General features: G+C 43.0%; 1 protein-coding gene across 3 annotated transcripts in view; it reads left to right on the top strand.

The window, feature by feature from the left end:
- The first annotated feature begins 292 nt into the window (after window positions 1-292).
- HDX (highly divergent homeobox) overlaps window positions 293-21,816 on the top strand; it is a 106,863-nt gene continuing 85,339 nt past the window's right edge. For 2 of the 3 annotated variants that reach the window (XM_069067374.1, XM_069067372.1), the window contains exon 1: window positions 294-1,866. The gene's annotated coding sequence lies outside the window, so the exon portion shown is untranslated. Of the gene's footprint in view, window positions 1,867-21,816 lie in introns of all 3 variants that reach the window. The other variant, XM_069067373.1, reaches the window with a different exon arrangement.

Here is a 21,816-nt window from a genome sequence, read left to right as displayed (position 1 = left end):
ACCCATTGGTTGTAGTCCTGTCCTGTGCAGCAACACCATAGAGCACTTGATATGTGTGTATGTATACATATACATATATACGCATATATATATGCATATACACACACCACATAATATATGTGGTCTTTTTTCCACTATACATGCCCCTCCCCCAGCTTAATTATATACTGTCTTGTATTGCTCATTATTTTTTGTATTAAACCATAGGCCTTTCTGCTCTAATAATAGTGATATCACCATAGCCACCATACCTTCTTCATTGTACCTTTTTATTTTCACTTGTCCTTCATTCAAGTCTGTCTCAAGTTCCACCTTCTTCATGAAGCCTCCCTCAACTACACTGATCTGTTTTACAGGTAATAGTTTATCTATACTTTATTACTTAGAACACAATTCATGATTTCAGAACTTGTGATTTCTTTCATCTGTGTGACTGGCCCTTCCACATCAGTCAGTCTTTTTGAGAGTTGCTTGGTCTGAAAACTTATCAACTTGTTAATAAGCTTCTCTGCCTTTAGCTAGACTGGTCTTCAAAAGAGACATACGGACTCTTCCTGAATCTGTACTCAAAAATCTTTCCAGTTCCACAGGATCAAGGAGATCTGTCAGGGTTTATAGGCTGCTGGTATAGCCTTCAAAAACCTAGTGATGAGGCATCAGAAGAATTTACTGGAGCTCAAATATTTAATGTCTAATTTTTCTGTTTCAGTGTGTTATTGTTGTTCTCTTTGCCCCAACGATACTGTAAGCCTCTTGAGGGTAAGGACCTCTTTTTCTGGACCCCATCTCCTCTTCTTCTATCTACAATATCTAGCACAGTGTAGGACATAGAACACTTCAGTAAGTGCTCATGGATTGTTTTTCCAATAATGCTGTTGGAACCTTAGTGGTTCAGTTTTACTCGGTCTCTCATCATCTGTAAGAAGGCAGACTTGGACTTAGGGCCTTGGAACCCCAAACTGGAATATCAGTTTCCTTAGGCTCGCAGACAAGAGCACACTAACCATTACTCACATTACCCCCACATAGACCAGAAGATTTGGGGAGCCGATGTGCAAAGGCTTCTGGACTTGGAATTTGAACTAGGGGTTACTCTGGGACCTTGGGCCCAGGTCTCAGTTTCCTCATCTATCAACTGGAGGGTTTGGACTAGAATTGATCTCTGAGGTCCATTCCAGTTCTGGGTTCTTCTTGCTGTAATGAGAGCATCAATTCTGGGCAAATAAGTTCCACTTTGTCTGAATTAATTGCAGTCCCAGTAAGTAGAAAATCACTTCGATGGGAGTCCTTAGTGGGGCTTGATGTGTGCCTATAGATTTTATTAACTCCAAATGTATTTCCCTTCCTCTAAGAGTGTATTAATAACATAAAGACCCCCATCGCTACATATAATCACATGCGCTTGGCAGCGTGAAAGAATTAGGCTGCTCCTGTAGGCGATTGTCAAGTTGGAAGACCTGGCAGTACCGGCCCAACAAGCTTATCTCTAGCTCCTGCAGCGGCAGGGATGCGGGGTGATCGGTGCTGTTCAGAGAGGGAGTGGCAGAGACCAAGAGACCTAGCTATGGCCACGGCCAGGTCTGGGAGGGGAGGAGGCTCCCCCCGCTGCAGGCGGCCATCTCCCCTTCCCCCCTCTCGTGGGTTCTGGGCTGAGGCCGGGGACTGTCCGGAGCTGATCTCGGGCTCCCATTGGCCGCTGTCTGCCGTGACGTCACGATCATGATGAGAATTGATGATCGGACACGCTGATTTCATTGTCTGAGGCGGCGGTGGAGACCCAGGAAAAATCTCGCTGAATCCGCCCTGCCCGGCGCTAGCCCGCCCCGGGGAGCCTCGGATTACGGCTGCTTTCCCATCACGCCCGAGGTAAGCCCCGCACCTAGTGGAGTGGGCTGGGGGTGAAGGGCAAGGGGGGGGGGGCAGGGCACTGAGCGACTGGTCCGCCCAGTGGGGGGCCCTCAGGGGCCGAGGCCTGCAGAGCCAGGGCGGCCGAGCAGCTGCGCGGGTCCCTGGGAGCCCAGCGTCGCTCCCCACTGGGCCCGGCCGGCGGCGGGCGGTGGGGCGGAGCGGAGCTGGGGAGGGGTCTGCCGCGGGCACAACCCAGAGGGCCCGGGGCCTGGGGCCCCGGAGCTGCGGAGCTCGGGGGTCGCCCCTTGCCTCGCCTGGCCTGGCCTCGCCGGAGGAGGAGGAGGAGGAAGAGGAGGAGGAGGAGGAAGAGGAGAAAGAGGAGGTGGCGCCTTTTCCTCTCACAAGAGGGGGGTGAATTCTGCCGCTTCTAGATTGTACTGGACAGTAGCTTTCCCACAGCCCGACTCTTACGCGCGGAGGGCGCTGCGCCTGCGCAGTCCCACCTGCGCGAGGGTGGGGCGCGCGGTGAGGGGCGGGAGGGCGTGCGCAAGCGCACTTCTCCGCTGAGCTTGGGGTTGCCCCTCTGACTGGGGTTTGGAGGGGAAGTAGGAGCGGGGAATTTTGGAAGTTGGAGGGAACCCTAAGTGGAAAACTGAACCTGGAAGGGCTGGGGTTTGTGTGATCGGGGTAACAACACCAGCTCTTCCAGTGGACAGCATCATTGTGGGGTTCTTTTGGTTTGGTTCCCATTGGCAGCATCCTCCTGAGCTTGTCTTAAGGCCACCTTGTTAGTTCACGTGCAGGTATAGCCCCATCCTCTGGTGCTGAGCAAAGATCCCCCTGGACTGGCCTTGTGGGGCCACTCGAGGCCTCTGGGCCTTCTTGATGGATTTTTCCTCCCTTCTGCCATGCCTTTTTTTTCCAGTTGAAACCCTTTTCCGAGTCCCCCTCTTAGATCCCACTCCCTTGTCTCCCTAATTCTCCCAAAGCCACATAAGCACCCTCCAATTTGGAGTGACCTCACATCTGCTAGGGTTGCATTACTCAGAGCTTGAGACTAATTGTGAACAACAAGCTCTCAGGCCTGTGGTACATGTAATCATCAGGATTAGTTGTACTGAAGGGCACTTACCTCTCTGTGCTCCACAGAAACTAAGTGCTATTGGCCAGGAGCATTGGGTACCCATTCGGTACCTTTGACTCATTGGTGAATCCATACCATCAAGTTATTCTTTTCACTTCTCTATATGTATAGGAAGTCAGTCATCAACTCCTGATGGATTTTCTTCCTCCTGTGTCTCCACTGCTACCACCCGAGTTCAGACCATCATCATCTCAAACTAATTACAAACTCTTAGCTCTCCTGCTCTCCCCTTCCCAGCCCATCCTCTATATCTCTGCCAGAATAATCTTCTTCAGATACCACTTCCATGATATTTCCCTTCTCAGAAACCTTTAGTGTGTCTCTATTACCTGCTACATTACAAGTAAATCCTTTTACCTGCCTGCCCTCAGAGCCCCACCTTACCTGTCCACTTCTATTTCTCATTGTTCCCCATTATCTTATCTCCTCACTGTCAACTGAACACATACCCTACTCATTCCCACCTCTGTCCCTTCACTTGGGTTGTTACCCCATCCTCTCACTCCCCAAATACCACACACATACACATACACACACACCCCTACCTAGAATACTTTCCATTCTGTGTCTCACTGTCTCTCAAGGCTCAACTCAAGCCTTGGCTGACTAAACAAATGATCACAGATTTAGAGATAGATGAGTAAATTATGACCCCGGAGGTTAAGAATCTTGCCCCAAATCACACCTTATGAACACACACACACACACACACACATATATATATATATATATATATATATATATATATATGCATGTATGTATATATGTATAATCTGGGATTTTAATGCAGATCTGCTAAGCCCAGATCTGATGTTCTTTTCAAGGTATCACCAACCTTCATTGATCCTCTCTGGTCTCTGAGCTCCTAGAGTACCATAGACTACCCTCTGAAAGGGAGCTTGAGTATTTAGTTAAATGTAGACCGAATCCTACTCTAATTCTCTCGCATGTTACATACAGTCCTGTTACCGAAGAGGACAGTAAACTCTTGGAGGGTGAGGATCCTGTCTTTTATTCTATATCCTCCATAGTACTAAAGAAATAGTAAAGGATTGAAATAGTATAGCTACACAAGGCCTTCTTTCCCTAGTAGAGAGCTGCCTGGAAAAGCAAATCATATTTTTAGAGTAAGAGCTCTGTCTGAGATACAATATGCCCGTAGTCAGACAAAACAGTCTTCCACTTGGCAAATCTGCCACTAATTTCTTATTATTTAGACCCCAGGCTACTGAGTATGTGTAGCCCTAATGATGGAGTCACTTGGTAATTCAGGTGTCATCATACAAAGATGAATGTCGAAGAAAAGCATTATGGTATACTCAGATGTACTTATTCAAAGGGTACCAACCACATGCCATTTCCCTCACAGACTATCATACCCCATAGTGATGCTGTCTTTTCTCCAGTTCTCCTTTTTTGGGGGAGAAGAAAGGAGCAATAATGTTAGGATTTCTGTTCTTTTACATTTCTTAATGACAACATTTGTCTCCCTTGTTTTATGTTTCATGTTTTTTGGATGCTTTCACGCAATTCTCTGCTTCATGGACATTTTTTATTTATGTCTGTTCCCTTACCTCCGCCCCCCAACACTTCAGTAAGATTTAGGGTTCTGGGACATGGTGAATCAACACTGCAGAATTCCAAATCAGCATTTAAAAAATTTGAAAAACCACTGTTGTATACCATCAGAAGTAAACTGTGTATGTTGATCGTAATAAGAGAAAATCAATTCTCTGTTACTTGTTAATTTTTCCCCTTCCTCTAATTTATGCTGTTCACCCAGGCTTTTTTAGCCCCTGTGTCCATTTATCATAGTATTCATGGGATCGCTTTTTTACCAGACACTGACAAATTAGTCCAACAGGCTCCAAGCTGGGGATCTGGAGATGGGATGGAATGTGCTGAATTGATGCTTCACATGTTTGAGGTGGAGAAGGACCTAGCTAACATAAAATATGAACACATGGGGTGTTTATTTTCCCCCCAAAATCTTTGGAATAGTATAATTCCTACCTCGATGAGGATTTGGAACGTGTGCTCAGGCATTCATTCATGCCTTTCCCCCATCTTGTGTCTCCTTCACAAGGTATGAATTTCCCTGGTTCTGAGTCCTCATTTCCCCACTGATGAAGCCTTCATTCTGTTTTGGTTAAATTTCACTGGAGCTCTGCTCTTTGGTTTGGCCTTTGAAAGGAACACAGCTAAAAAGAGAGTAGGTACAGAGGTAGGAGCTAAAGAGACCAGAGAGAAACCTTTACAGCCACACAGCCTGTGATCATCATAAGACCATAGATTTAGAGCTGGACAGGAGCATTAAGACAGGCTAGTCCAATCCCTTTGCTGGGTACATGAGGAAATTGAAGCTCACATAGGTTAAGTGATTTTACCAAGGTCAGTAGTAAGTGACAGAGCTGGAATGGAAACAATGTGCATCAAGGAACTGAACTGGCATCGTATGGAGATACATTGTACCGTGTTTCCCCGATAATAAGACCTATCCCGAAAATAAACCCTCCCCTTACTGTGTAAGATTCCTCTAAAATAAGCCCTCCCCCGAAAATAAGCCCTATTGAGATTGCTACTGTAGTGAAGGTGATCCTCTGCGCTACACGCTACATTACGGTACCCTCTGTATGCACTGTCCCCCCCCCCCGGGTGAAACGCACGCCACGCTCCGAGCTGCATCCAATCAGAGCTGCAGCAGTGAGCGCGTCATCCTGTTCTTCCCCAGTGATTGGCTTGCTGGCGCCATTGAGAGCAGTGCCGCGGAGGAGAGCTGAGGCAGGACAACATAAGCCCTCCCCTGAAAATAAGCCCTCTGGTGTTTTTCTTTCCAAAAAAATTAATAAGACAGTGTCTTATTATCGGGGAAACACGGTAGTAGGGAGTTAGAGGTAGACACACATTAGGCTGCAAAGGAAGGACAGCACAACCGTGAGCTTCCACAGGAGAGAAGTCATCAGGGAATCAAGTCCAGAAGCATTTATTGAGTGCTGCTGTGTTCCAGAAACTGTGCTAAGCACCAGGGATACAAAGAAAGGTAAAAACAATGCCTGCCTTCAAAGGTACTCCAATGGCAGAACCAAATATCGACAACTATGTACAAATAAGATATATACAGGATAAATTGGAGCTAATCACAGAGGAAGATACTAGCATTAAGGGAGACCAGGAAAGACTTCTTGTAGAAGGTAGGATTTTAGTTAAGTCTTGAAGGAAGCTGGGAAAGCCAAGAGGTTGGGACAATGAAGGAGAGCATTCTAGAAACTAGGGACAGTCAGTAAAATGCATGGGGTCAAGAGATAGAGTGTCTTGTTTGTTTGAAGAGCAGCAAGGAGGCTGGTGTCAGTGAAAACACATAGGGAAGGGGGAGGAGTAAGGTATGAGAAGACTGGAAAGGCAGAAGTGGGGGGCGGGGTAGGCTGTAAAGGGCTTCAAAAATCAAGTTGAAGACTTTATACTTGATTCTTAAGGTAATAGGGTACCTTTGGGGTTTCTTGAATGGGACAGGGGAGGAGACATGGTAAGACTCATGCTTAAGGAAGATCATCAGCTGATGAAGACAGAGAAAGAAGTAGAGAGCGGTCGTGTTGAACTAAGGAAGAAGTTAGAAACTTCAGAGAGGTCCATCTGAGAGAGGGGACAGGAAAGAGGAGAGCTATACTTAGACGCAGATGATTCCTTTTAGAGAGGCCTCCATCTTCACAATTGTATGGTCCACCATTGTACACTCAGGAACTAGAGCCAGATGAAGATGTAAACCATTAGGAAGTCAAGAGACAGACACATGCCCTAGGACCTGGAGAATGAAGACCAGTAGGATCATATGGCCCCCAGGGAGGAATCAGCGCTAAATGGAGACATAGACTGGTGCAGAGATACAAACTGATGGGAAGATATAGAAGGAAAGGAACCAGTGTTAGCTGGAAATTTGGAAGGAGAAAAGACATTGATAGAACATATGTAAATAGGAAAAAAGATTGGCATAGTAGGGAGCCATGACATAGAGGAGTAAACCATACCAAGCTTCATCCAGGGTGATACTGTAAGTCATGTGGACTGTGCAGATACCTGTGAAAGTGGAGGATTGTCAGAGGGAAGGTTGCCTGCCTCTCTAGCAATCCTGAGTTCTTTTCTCTTTGGGGGAGGCACTTAGAATAGCACTATAAGTCCAGAGCAGTACTATCAAATTCAAATAGAAATAGGGGGGCCCTAATCCATGCATAAAGATCCCTGCAAGTGCATGTTGACTTAGAAACCACATATTTATATTATCTTTTTTTTTTAATTGTATTTGTATTTTGTTAAATATTTCCCAATTACATTTTAATCTGGTTCTAGTACACTAGGGACAGATGTGGGCTGCTCATGAATTTGGCACATCTGGTCTAGAGGGCTGTCTAGGTTCCTGGGAAAGGTAGGGCACACCAGAGGAGAGAGTTTATGGGCTCAGGTATGAGTCCTTTGAGTTTTCTGTTGGATTAAATGAAACTCATTCTATATTTAATGTTTTGTTAGCCTGAGTGCTTTCATGGAGACTGATGGCTTTCTTTCCTTGTTTGTAGAGACCTAAACATGAGCCAAAATTCTGATGTTCCCCTGGAGAGACCTGGGTAGGAGCATGAACCATAGAATGATTAAAAAGCCTTCAAGATCAAGCCTGGTGTGTGTGAGCTTAGAGCTTTGTTAATGGACCATAAGAATATAGTAATGTACTTTTCCTTATGATGATATATAAAGGATCTATAGAGTTGACATTTATATAGTATTGTAGGGTTTTCAAAGTGTCATATGTCTTTTTTCTCATTTTCTTCTCACAACTCTTGAGGTGGGGACTACAGATGTTGTCATCCCCATTTTATAGTTGACAAAATTGAAGTAAGTCAACTTGCCCAAAGTTTCTCACAGGATTTGAACCCATTTCCTCTGATACTAAATCCAGTGTTCTTTCCTCTGTACCACCGTGCCTCCTTGGTTAGAGGAGAAATTAGATCAGCTGAAATTTGTAGGGTCCTTTTACATGTGCAGAGCCCTCCTTGGGTGCCTCATTGTGGTGTGGAGGTAAGCCTAGATTCTCAAAGGCTGCGTTAGCGATGACCACATTGGCAGGTCCAACCAAGCTGAAAAGCGTGGCCATGGGGACAGATGATGTATTTGTTGGGGAAGAACCAGTCTAGAAAGGCTCATCATCAAGACCTTTAACCAATAGGTGATACTTTTCTTTTGGTCATAGCAACTCATTAAGAAAGAGTTGTCATCATCACTGGCGGTAGTGCCCTCTCTGATAGAATTATAGACATCCTTGAAATACTGAATTGTTTGTGTAGTGTGCTATGCTAGAAACCAGAGGAGGAAATTTGACTTCTTTACTAGACGCCTGGCTTCTTTGCTGTGAGTACTCTACCCACCCATGGGATCACAACCTTTCTTTGCTTTCATCCCATGTTATTCTTGATGTTTTGGGAGAGGGAGGAACATATCTGGACCTATTATTTCATTGGTATAGGGAAATTCTGATGTGGAAATTTCCTCTGATGATGAAGATTGGCATTTGCTCTGTAATGTGTAGTGTTAGTTGCCTGGAACACTGAGAGTTTAAGTGACTTGCCCAGGGTCACTCAGCCAATATGTATCAGGGGCAGGCCTTGAATCCAGGTCTTCCCTAGTCCAAGGTTGACTCTCTATTATTTCATAAGAGGATTCTTGTTTATGGCTTTCCATACATCCAAATGTTTATTTATATCTTGGGGGGAGTGTGCCAATATATTGCTTCAGCTGTCCATCTCTCATTTGTCATTTTCTCTATTTGACCAACCCAATTCCTTTTAAGGGGACAATCCAAAGATAGTTACATAAAGAGGTCCTTGAGCTCATGTAATTCACAATATAGTAATGGGGGGAAATTAAATATATATAAATAACTACAACTATCTAACAAGTAAAATTCAAACTTCTTTGCCTAGCATTATCAAGCTTCCAAAATCTGGTGCCTCCCTACTTTGCCAGCCTCATCTCATATTACTTTCTATATTACAAACTCTATACTTCAGTAAAAGTAGTTCATCTCTGCCCCACCCCCCAATCAATCAATTAATAAACATTTATTAAGCACATACTGTGCTAAGTGCTGGGGATACAAAAAGAGGCAGAAGACAGTCCCTGCCTTCAAGGAGCTCCCAACCTAATGGAGACCACATGGAAATAAATGCATACAAAGCTAAATAGGAGATAATAAGCAGAGCGAAGGCCTGCTTTTCTATACCTTTGCTCATGTGATTCCTTGAGTCTTGAATGTCTTTTGTTACTAGCCATCCTTTAGAGCCCATCACAAATGCTTCACATGCCATCTCAGTGGTCTAAACTTTATTTTAAAACTCTTTGATGTACATAATATTGTAATACTTGTCTATTTGTATGTGTGTGCCATCCCCCTCCTAGATTATAAATTCTGTGAGGGCAAGAACCATGTCTTATTTAAACTTGGTGTCTTCCTTAGCACCTAATACAGTACTCTGCACATAGTGGGTCCTTAATAAATGTGAATGAATGAATGATACAAATGTTACAAATGTGAATGAATGATACAAAATTATACATAAATGTATGAGAGATACAACCCGAATATCCTGGAGGTGACTGAAGGGATCAAGGAATGCCTCATAGAAGAGGGGACAGGTGAGCCATCTTTTAGAGCAGAGAGGTATCAAAAATGCTGCCTGTGGGTACATTTGGCCCACAACAGCCCTGAGTGCAGCCTGAACCAGATTAAAATGTAATTGGGAAATATTAAGCAAAATTTATACAAATACAAGAAAACATATATAATATTATGTTTTCTTTTCTTTTTTTTTTTTGCTTTTTGGAGGGCAATTGAGGTTAAGTGACTTGCCCAAGGTCACCCGGCTAGTAAACGTGTCAAGTGTCTGAGGCTGGATTTGAACTCAGGTCCTCCTCACTCCAGGGCTGGTGCTCTATTCACTGCACCACCTAGCCGCCCCAATATTATGTTTTCAAACTGTCAATATGCAGCCCACAACAGTTCTTCCTTATGGATTAGTAGCCCCCATTTCTATTTGACTTTGACACTACTGCTTTAACGGAGGGATATGATTTTAACAGGAGAAGATTGGGGGAATGGCATTCCCAATGTAGGGCATGGAAACACAGAGATGCAGAAGTGAGACAGTATGGAAGGTGCGCTGGGACTGATAAGTGGTGTAAGTTAGCTAGAGTATAGTGCAGACAGATAGGAACAGGATGAGAGAAGGCTGGAAAGGTCGGGGAGGACCAGACTCTGAAGGACCTTGAAAGCCCAGTTAAGGAGTCTGAACCATATTTAGAAGACAATAGTAAGCCATAGAGGAGTTTTGAGCAGTGGAATGACTTGATCAGATCTGTGCATAAGAAAGAGTAATCCAGCCCTGATTGATGGGGATATTGGCCAGGAGGCTATTGTAATAGTCCAAGGAGGTCATAATGAAGGCATGAATTAAAGTGTTGGCAGTGCAACTAGGTAGTAATGAAGAGCATAGAGTGCCTGGAGTCAGAAAGACTCATCTTCATGAGTTTGAATCTGGCCTCAGACACTTACCAGCAGTGTGACCCTGGACAAGTCACTTCACCCTGTTTGCCTCAGTTCCCTCGTCTATAAAATGAGCTGGAGAAAGATGTGGAAAACCACTCCAGTATGTCTGCCAAGAACACGCCAAGTAGGGTCATGAAGAGTCAGACATGACCAAACAGCTGAACAACACAAATGGGAATAGAATGGAAAGGAATGGTGGCAGAGATCTTAGGAAGGTGGCAGTGATAGGATGTTATAACTGATTGTCTGGAAGGGTCTGGTGAAGAAGCAAAGATGGGCAACTGAGTGAATGACGGAACCATTGTTAGAAGCAGGGAAGTCAAAAGGTGATCTGTTTAATTTGTGATAAAAGGTTGAGCGTCAAATTTGGGAGTCAGAGGTATCTTTGAGGTCATCTGGTCCAGTTCTCTAAGACGTGAGGAAACTGAGGTCCAGTGGAACTATGTGATCTGATCCAGTTTGCACAGTGAGTTATTGGCAGACTCAAATGCAGGTCTCCTATAAGTCCAGGGCTCAGCCCTGCGTTGCCACACAATTTCTCCCCTTTGTCCCATTCTCTTTCCTACAAACTCAGTGATTTAAAAAATGCCTTGGTGATTTTTTTAAGACAGAGGTTCTTAACCTGTTTATGTCATGAGCTCCTTTGCCAATCTGGTAAAACCTCTGGATCCCTTCTTAGAATGATGTATTGAAAGTATTGAAAGAAATGCTAAATTTCATTCAGAGTTAGTAAAAATAAAGGTGTAAGTTTTTTCCCATCCAAGTTCATGAACCCCCAAAACTGATCCGCAGATTACTTGAGCGTTCCTGGATCCCAACTTAGTCCTATCCTAAGATCTACTAAATAAATCTACTTCAGAGAATCATAGGGTCATAGATTTAGAATTATAAGGGATCTTAGAGGCCATCTAGTCCAAACCCATCATTTTACAGATGAGCAAACTGAGGGCCAGGGAGGGCAAGTTACCTGTCCAAGGTTATACAAGCAGTCAGTAGAAGAAGCAAGGGTCTTTGAGTCCAGATCCAGCATTCTTGCACTGTATCCCATTGTATACATCTTTAAAATGCATTTTCTGTCAGAAAGTTTGGGTTAAAGCTTGTAGAACAGAATTTTATCTGAAAGAGACTACATTGGAATCACTCTGCTTATGAGCCTCTTAATCAAATGACAGGAAATCAATGTATTAATTATGCCTATGCTGTGATATTATTTTGTTTACAGTAGCTCAGAATAAGATCACAATATGAATTCTTGACATTGATTTCAATACTAGAGCCTAGTAAAATAAAAATCCTGTCTCATCCAGGAAGCATTTGTTAAATGCCACCTATGTGCAATGCACCAGAGATACAAAGAAAAAAGGAAAATTAGTCTCAAGAAGTTTATGTTCTACTGGAATAAAAGCTCATATTCCTGGCTTCTAACTTTGCTGCCAGGAGTATTATGCCAACGGAGAGCATTTTCTATGCTAAGCCATGCCCTTAGGCTTGGGACTCCAATATACCTGTTGATGTCCCCTTCAACATCATGGCCTCCCAGTTGATCCTCCTCATCCTCATCTCCTATGACTTATTCTTCTACTACACTTCAGTTACACCAAGGGTCATACCCATAACTCTCCACCACTCAGGTGTCTCACTGTCCCACAGCCAAGAACTCTGAAGTTCCTTTATTTGACTACAGGCTCCTGTCCTTTCATTTCTCCCTATGCTTCCCTTGCCCTAAACCTATTCTTCCTTCTCACCATGACTTTTCAGACCCTCTGACCCTCAGTTATCTCCCAGGCTCAAGTCTTGCTCTGACTTTACTCCTTTCTTAGTCTTGAGTCTATAGTTTAGCAGCTCAACTACACACAGTCCTCTATGACCAAATTCTTTGCCCCCTTACCCTATTGCTACTCATGCCTTGCTCAAACCCACCATCTTTCTCTGCTCTTATCTGTGCAGAAATGAGTAGTGCATTGAGATCCCTTCTCATTATGGCTGCAGCCTACCTGCAGTAGGCCTGTTGCATTTTACCCTCCTTTTTTCATTAAGTCTTCTAACCAAACTGGCCTGTTGATATCTCTCTATTTCCCACCTCTTTGTATTGGCACAGGCTGTCTCTGATGCTTTGGATGCACTATCTCCTCACCCCTCTCTCTAGAATTCCCCTTTCTTCAAGGCTTAGCTTAAGGACCATGTCTTCTGTGAGGCCTATCCAGATTCCTCTAGTGACTAGAGCCTCACCCAGGAAGTTTATTTCCATTTACTTTGTATTTACTGATCTTTGTTCATGATGTTTTTCCTAAATTAATATAAGTATACTCTTTGAGAACAGGAACTATTGAGCTTTTGTCTTTATATCTTCAGTACCTTGCATAATTCCTGACACATAGTAGATACTTAATGTCTTTACTGAATGAATGAATATTTTTTTATTTTTTCCACTTAATAGTATTTTGTTTTTTCCTCAATTACATGTAAAGATAGTTTTCAACATTCACTTTCACAAGATTTTGAGTTCTAATTTTTCCCCCTTCCTTCCCTCCCCACTTCCCAAGATGGCAAGCAATCTTATATAGGCTATACATGTACAATAATATTAAACATATTTACGCATTAGTCATGTTGTAAAAAAGAATCAGAACGAAAGGGAAAACCAAGAGAGAACAAAGAAAAAGAGAAAATAGCATGCTTCAGTCTGCATTTAGACTCCATAGTTCTTTCTCTGGATGTGGATAGCATTTTCCATCATGAGTCTTTTGGTCATTGTTGAATGAATGAATATTAACTCAGTATATTAATATAGGGAAAACTTGCCCAATCTTCTAATCTCCTCATTCATAAAAATCAATTAAGATGTGCTCTTACCTTTGCTTGGCACTTGCCTTGAAATGAGGGTTACTTAGTTTGCAGGCCCTTGCTAACATGTGCCAAAGGCAGCTTACAACCAAGTAGAAGCACAGGTGGTACTCAAGGAAAAGATGCTGGGAACTTGTCTTGCCTATCACATTGCCTACTGTATTGGAAGACCACTGAGTGGGGAAGATGGCATTGCACTGAAGTCTAACTCTTTTTTTCCTGGATTGTTTGGGGCCAGAGAGTATCTCTGTATTGGGAAAGAGAGAAAGGTCAGTGCAGTGTGGAGCCATTGGCCATACCCTGAGCTCTTTCCAGTGCACAGCTATTTCCTGGTTAAGTAAGTCAGCCCTTTGCTCTGATGGAGGAATCCTCTGGTTTAAACTTCCTGGCACCACCAAGGGGGCTGTGTAAAACAGAAGCTCAGATAGGTGGGGAATGGAGAACTAAGGCCATGCCATGTGGCTATATGCCATGACAGCTGCCCTTTTCTGGGGGTATTCCCGGTGTGCAACTCATAGAGGTTTTCCAAGTGACAGGTCATGATGCGGTAAATTCTCAGCAATTTACCCCTCATGCTCTCTTTCAATGCAAACAGTAGCAAAGACCCTTTTAAGATTTCTCCAACAGCCATGATCACCTGTATGTCCAAGCAGCTTCTCCTCTCATTTGTGAGGGACTCCAGATGTTCTAGTAACAGCTCAAGCTATTGGTTCTGCTTCCTTCCCTGGGGTCAGTGGTAGCCCAGGTGCTCCATATCCAGGGAGGGTGGAACAGAAAGCCTTATAGCTCTTCTGCCATGCCCCAAAGTAAGTAATGAAAACTTCTCCATTTGGAAGACTGTTGGAAAAGGCACTCTGATACCATGGATGAGTGGAGGGGGACTGGATTGCTTCTTATTTGGTCAGCAAGGATTAATTGAACATCTTCCATAATATCTAGTTCCTACAGCACGTCCCTCACAACTCCTGGTACAGTGGGTATTTGTACGGATATTTCAGATGCTAGAAAGGATGTACAGGAAGGCACAGAGGTGAGAAGGGGCCCACTGAGTTTGGGAGATAGCAAGGAGTTTAACTGGTGGTATTTAGCTTGGACAGAACAGGTGAAAGTACACTTGTTAACATTTCACTTTTCTTCCTGCTCTCAAACTTTTCCCAATGTCAGAGGAGGGAAAGGATTTCTAGCATGTTCCTTCTCCTCTCAGCAGACATGAAAACCTGTACCTGGAGACAGAAATCAAGCAGAGGAAAGATCCTTGAGGGATCATTAGGGAGTTTACCTCCAAACCAATAAGACTAGACTGAATGGTAAGAACCATGAAGACAGTTAAGGAAGGGACAATGAGAGATTGGAATGAGTAAGTAGGAGACTATGCGAGGATTTCTTAGGTTCCAGTCATGGATAACATAGTTCTGGATAAGTTTCATGTGTTCGGGTATTGCTTTGGTTTTCCTGTTGTTGGGTCAGTTAGGGATACTTGTTGCCTCTGTACATTGGTGATGGTCAAGATCTCACTCCCATGTGGGCAGGCAGCATCCTTTAAGTCTCTCTTAAATAGCGCTGCTGTCTCCTTGGCCGGGCTGAACAGAGGCTAAACAGAACAGCGAGGCTGGATAGAAGGGGAATTGGGGCGAGCCCAGAAGGACTTTGGTAAACTGCAGCATCGTTTTATCAGCACAGGCTTGAAGGGCTTACAGGGACTACAAGTACCTTTGATTTTTGTCTGGCCCACTCTTTTAGGAAGACATAGTGGTAACAGAAAGCCTCCTTTGAATATCAGGCAGTCAGTTATCAAAAAAAAAAATCTTCCTCCTCTCCAAACACACCTGTGATCTATTTTGGATAAGCCCTCTACTCTCCTCGTATCAGTGATTCACACTTAGATGATGGAGTGGGTCAGTTTGAGTCCGATTTTCTCCAGCTGGGCACTTGTTAGAGTAGATTCCACAGCTTTCTAAGGGACCAATTAGTGCCCTAGTGCATCTATATCTATTGAAAACTATTCTTGATACAGTGGCCCCTTCAAAGTTCCTATGTCCTTGTAGGCTGCTGGGAGATTCCAATGCTTAGAGATATGTGGCAAGAACAGAGAGAAGGCTGAGATGAAGTTGGTTGTCACCTCACTTTAAATTTGACTGCCTGCAGTTTAAAATGTTTCAAGGTCTGGCACTGGGGGAGCAGTCAAGAAAGAAATATGGCTGTTTCCCTCCAGCACTGCATTGGTGGAGACCTGTATAATGGAATTGCTTGCATGGAGCCTGGCTTGTCCAGATCATCTCGGCCTCACTTTCCTCCTCTGTCAAATGAGAGGCTTGAACCAGGTGACCTTTCTGGTCCTTTCTTGCTTTGGATTCTCTGAGCTTAACTGTAATCTTGTCAGCATCAGCCTCTCACTAGGAGCAGGGCTCCCTCTACTCTCCAGAATCAGGTGGATGGTCTTCTTATTTGGCAGCAGGATCCTTTGGGGGACATTTGTGTCGTCTTAATGATTTGGCTTTTCACAGAGAAAGGAGGTTCTGTATTCATTAAGAATACCAAAAAAAAATCTGCTCAATAAATTGATGAGATTCTGAGACTGATAGCAGTCAGCCAGGCTGACTTGGGCCTTATTATTGTCAGTACTGCCCCCTTAGCTAATGTTTACTCATTAGTATGGTCAGAAGCATGAATAAGATTCTGTGTGAAGCACTATGTTGGGTGCTGTATAAATGGGCGTGTTGTGTGTCCTCAGTTCCCTTTCAAATAATCATGCGGATGCCTTGGTTTTTGTCTTGCATCCTAGTGGAGTGTAAATTCCTTGAGGACATGGGCTCTTTGTCATTTTGGGTTTTGTAACCTCAGATTATATCCCAGAGCCTTATACTCTACTTAGTAAAGGCTTAAGACATACTTTCTGAATTCAATTGACTGGTCCTTGCCCTCAGAGTTTATAATCTAAGGCAGAAATGACAGACGTTAATGAGCACCCAAAAATAATTGACTAAAAAAAGTTAATAAAATATATTATGTGCAAGCAAACCCCTCAGAATAGTTCTTGGTCCTTCTTCATGAAGCAGTGCCTTAATGATTGCTGTCCTTGACGTTTAATGCCTACTCTCCCACCTTTTATTTCAAAGGAAGTTCTCCAGATTCTCTTGACCCTTTTGAAATTTGGTTTTCAGACTTGTACAGCGTAGCCTGCATTAATGGTGCTTGTCCACAATAGATGCTTAATAAATGCTTGTTAAATGAAGGGCAAATGATCTCCAAGTGATGACAAAAAGTGGTCACCTCTTTTGTATCTCTCAGCATCCTTTGAAACTACTGACTGAGAAGAAGGAATTGCTTTGCAAGTTTCTATTCCCATCTCTCAGGCCTGACAGTTATATTGAAGCAAGATGTGTAGGAAAAACACAAGTGAATGTAATACCTTCGAAGCAGCCATGGTGGTCTTTCCTTGCAAATGGCTGTCAAGCTACCTGAATTGAATGATGTCAACAGAATCAGAACGAGCAAGCGTGCTTGTCATGCTTTTGTTCAGACTGTTCTCTGGCCTTGGAATGTCCTCCCTCCTCCTTGCCTATTGAATTCCTTTGCTTCTTTTCACTTCCAACTCAAACGGTGCCTCTTAAAGTCTTTCTGTGTTCTTCCTTGGCTTGTTATGACCCCCTCCCCACTCAGACCTCTCAAGACCCTTGGTTTTGTAAGCCTCGAATGGATTTCGATCTGTGTATTTTATAACAGTCTGTGTTTGTGTCTTCCCCTTCTCCTAACTTTCTTGAAGAAAAGGGACAATAGTTTATATTATTAATATAATAAAGGCTATCTTCCCTGCGCCAGCACCATTTAATCTATATTTGTTAGATATTTGTTGCCTTGTACTGTTCTGTTAGACCTTGGACAGTATCGTGTTCTATACAGTATCAGAATCTGTTTCTTCTTTGTTGGAAGGACCTGAACTCTCTCCCCTTGCCCTGGCTGGTAACAATGGCCATGTTCACAGGAACCCCAGTTTAGCTCTTGTGGCTTTCTGCATAAGTCTCTTTTTAAAGTCATCTATCCGTGGATGGTGGTGATGTGACATTATCGTGTTAATTCTACAGGTTTGGGCGAAGGTAGTTATTTTATTCCTCTTGCCATTAGATTTGTCTTTTGGGCTGTATTATGTGGACTCTTTAATCACAGAGTTCAGCCTCTTAGTCTAAAGACAATCAGCTAATTTTGGGCAAGAGCACTGGACTGGGAATTAGAAGATTGTTTCTAATTAGCCGTGACATTAAGCGAGTCACTTCACCTATCTAGGCCCCAGTTTCCTCATCTAGAAAATGATGGGATGAGAGGCACCATGGTGGAGTGTTTAGAAGGGGGAAGGGGAAGGGAACGAGCATGGATCAGGTGCCCACTCTGTACCAGGCACTGTGCTGAGCATTTTACACATATTCTCTCATTTGATCTTATTTGGTTTGATGGTTAGAGGGCCAGCTTTGGAGTTTGGATGACTGGGGTTGAAGATCAGCTTTTGATAAGGCAAGCAGTTTTACCTCTCAGTATCTCTAGAGAATTCTCCAAGATTATAAACTACAGAGGTGATTTGTCTCCGTGTAGGAATTTTTCACACTAGGAGTTCCCCGAAGTAATGATCAGAAAACAATTAAATGAGTGGATCAGACTCAATTTTGAAGGTCTCTCCCAGCTTTAAAATCCCTTTCCAGGACTATCATTATGACTTCAATTTGATGAATTAAAATATATATGATACAGTTGACTTAACCTACAACTAAACATTGAGGCTTGGGAGACTTTACTAACCCCTCAAGAACTGGACATCTACTTACAAGAATTTCTCTCAGGTATTTAGAAGCCCCCTCCCCCCTCCCCCTTTGAATAGGCTAGTAAGGAATTAGGACTACAAAGGACTCTTTCTCTTCCCATCTAGGTGACATTCTAAGCATAAGTGTGTTTCTCTGTTCTGGGAAAATGCATTGTGCGGGGTGGCCAGGTGTCTCAGTGAGTAAGAGCACCAGCTCCAGTGTTGGGATGACCTGGAGATCAAATCCAGGGCTCAGACACTCAGCACCACACCCAGAAATAACCGGCAGTGTAACCTTGAGCAAGTTACTTAACCCCGATTGTTTAAAAAAAAAAAAAAAAAGAAAAAATCTTGAATAAAAAATAAATAAAATAAATTTTTTAAAAAATGCGTTGTGTAAATCTGATTTGAAAAACTGCAGCAAAATCTAGACCTGGTAAAATCTAAGTAAAAGAAAAACAATTTCAGCCTTTCCAAAACAGATTCTAACTACTTGAATGAACTTTGGCTGGGTGATTTAACTTAGGGGCTGTGAAAATGAAGGGAGGAAGAGGCAATAAAGGCAAAATCCCATTGTGATGGACTCCTTAGGACATCCAGATTATTCTGGTTATAATGAATAGTTGGAAATTACATTCCCTTTGTATAGGGCTAGAGATGCTCCAACTTCTCTCTGAATGGAATTAACAAATGAAAAGGAACACTTTCAACTTACTACTCCCCAGTGTGAAATGGAAGACTTGTCTGATTTGAACATACTGTGCTTGTGGAGATAGGAGCACTTTCATTAACTAGGGCCTGTAATAATGGAGGCAGTTTTTTGCTTCATTAGCTGAGGGCATAGTAATGTAAACAAAAACAACCCATTCATTGAATCATTGTCTGTGGCCTGCCTACTATGTGCAAGACTTTGTTGTTCAGCTGTCCTACATACTTTATCAGGCTTTGGCCTTTAGGAGCAATATATTTTCTGTCTTTAAGATATAGAGATGGCCTTAAAGCCAGGGAGACCCGGGTTGCACTCAGAGATATAATGTCTGTATGACTCTGGACAATCCCATGACCTTTCAGTGTCCTGGGAAATTCCCCAAAGAAGGTGCTGACCTGCATTGGTAAAGGGCATTCCCAAACCGGAGAGTTGCTTATACCCATGAAGTCACACGTTTAGTCCCTATTTCTATCCCCTAAATGAAGACCAAAGCAGATGACCAGCTGGGAAATTATCCATTGGGTCTCTGTTTACATGTCAGTTGCCAACTCTAGTCAGTCATGTGTGTGTTTGTCATTTCAACAAAGGCAGAATAATTTCAGTGTCTTCCAGTGATTGAGGATGTGCTTGAAATTCCTGAGTATTTTCACATATTGGCACTTGTAATCAAGACAGAAGGGTCTAATGATACGAAAAAAAAAATTATTAACATTCACAATATAATTATAAACAGCGCGAATTCATCAGCTTGCTAATTGTCCTTTCTTGCTGCAAATATTAACTTCTATGGTCTTGAGCCTTTTTGGCGGAGACAGCTCCTTCATGTAACTCTACCTCCTTTTAGTTTTCTATGAAAACTTACTAAGTTCTATGTAATCAGTGACAGACAATGTATATTAACTCTACAGGATTTTTTCAAAGTAGGATTTCTTTGAATGAGGTCAATGTGCAATCTCTTTGTTCCTTGACCAAGTTGTAAGCTAGAGCGTTTTAAAAGTTCCCCATGTTTTGTGTTTCCGATGAAGCAATGAAGACCAATTATTTCTTTAAAAGGGAAGAGGAAAGGATGTGCACAAAGTATAATCAGTGACTTTGGCCCAACAAACAGAGAACTAACATCCTTTCATACTAGCAGAGCACACGTTGTATCTGTTGCTAGAGATATCGTTAGAAGTTGTTGAAATTTATTTTTTTAACCGTTTCTGCAGCTTCTCACAATTTAAAGGTAAAGAGGGAAAAAAAGAAAAGTAAATGGTGGGTAATGGTTTTTCAAAAGAAGAGACCTGTTCGTTATAAATCACAGACCAAAATAATGGTTGATGAAAGCAAGTTCACAGTACCAATTGATATAGAAATGGCAAAATGTCACTAGGGGGTAAGTATAAAATTCCTTACTGTGTATAACTACTTCTAAAAGAAAATTCTTTGGAAAAATCTCTGACCCGATTAATGTTACTAGTCCCTCCATTGCAGATAGTACTCTCTCCATTGCCCTCTCATCCTTTGGGATTCTTGTCCTTTTCATAAATCCTTCATGGAGCATTCTTCTCCACCCCACGGCCCTGGGGACATTACTCTGGACCTTGAAATATTTCTTGGCTAGCCTTGTAGCATTTGGGCTGCCCTCTTCTCATTCCTCACTCTTGCTACGTGACCAACCAGTCTCCTTTTCCATACCTGTTCTGCTTCTTATACAAAAATCATCATTGAGAATTGGCTGCTTGGCCCCTTACACCTAGCATGTCTGCATTTCTCCTCTTCCCTTCTGGTTACCTGCAGGGTTGGCTCTTCTGACATTTTGTTGTTTCATGATTTGCCAGTTTGTGATTGGTGTTTAATAGCAGAAAAAAGAGACCTTTTCCTTGCATCGATGCCTCTATACCATGCTTAGTTCTGGAACTAAGCACAGAGGAGCTATGCAGGGGCACCATATGTCTATTGATGCATGTGGACAGCATGGCCATCACAGATTGCATTTATGTTTATAGGCTCCTTCACACAGGTACAAAGTACTTTTCTACACCTTAGTCTCCTTTATTCCCTCCAACTGCCCTAGGAGGCAGGTAGGACAAATGTTCTTATTTCCATTTGATAGATGAAGAACTGAGGTCCAGAATGCAGCAGCAACTCTCCCAAGGCCATTGACTTTCAAACTTCCCAAAAGGGGGATGTAGACAGACTTCACTGGCATTTTTTTGTTGTTGTTTGCTTTTTGGAAGGGGGAAGGTAGGGCAGTTGGGCTTAAGTGACTTGCCCAAGATCACACGGCTAGTAAGTGTTAAGTGTCTGAGGTTGGATTGGAACTCAGGTCCTCCTGACTCCAGGGCTGGTGCTCTATTCACTGTGCCACCTAGCTGCCCCTTCCCTGGCATTCCTTTCAGAATAACTGACATCTGTTTCTCCTGCCTCCTGTTTGTCCGTCTGTGGTGGGGATCTCAGAGACATAGAATGATACTGACTCCCAGGAGAGAAGGTCACCTGGTTTTGACTTGATGTATTTTTCCCAGGGTACTGTTACTGGGTCATTGGCAAAAGGAAGGAAAATGTAAAAAAAATGATGTTTGTCAATCACCAACTATGAAAAACCTCCAGTAAGAATAGACTCTGGCTTCTGGTTATGTTTTTTAAACTAAGATCTCACTACTGTGCCCACTTTGAGAAGAATTGATTGATGATGGGGCAGGCAAACCGTGGAGCATTCATGGAATCCATAATTCAGAGCATTTGCACCCAGATGGTTGAGTGGATGTTGCAGACTGCCAGCGGTGGAAGACACCTGGATGTGAAAGGCAGTGATTATTTAGTATAATTCCGAGGGGAGCTTGACATCAGCAAATCTTGTTTGTGGCTCAGCTTTTCATTTACAGGTATTAATTTGAACTTCTCATTTGGCCCCA

The sequence above is a fragment of the Petaurus breviceps genome, unplaced genomic scaffold (genome assembly GCF_028583685.1).
Source record: "Petaurus breviceps papuanus isolate PSGF00001 unplaced genomic scaffold, PetGlider_PUasm1.0 90747, whole genome shotgun sequence".
In the NCBI taxonomy this organism is placed as follows: domain Eukaryota; kingdom Metazoa; phylum Chordata; class Mammalia; order Diprotodontia; family Petauridae; genus Petaurus; species Petaurus breviceps.
Note: the sequence above shows the minus strand (reverse complement) of the source record. Positions and strands in the feature narration are given on the sequence as shown.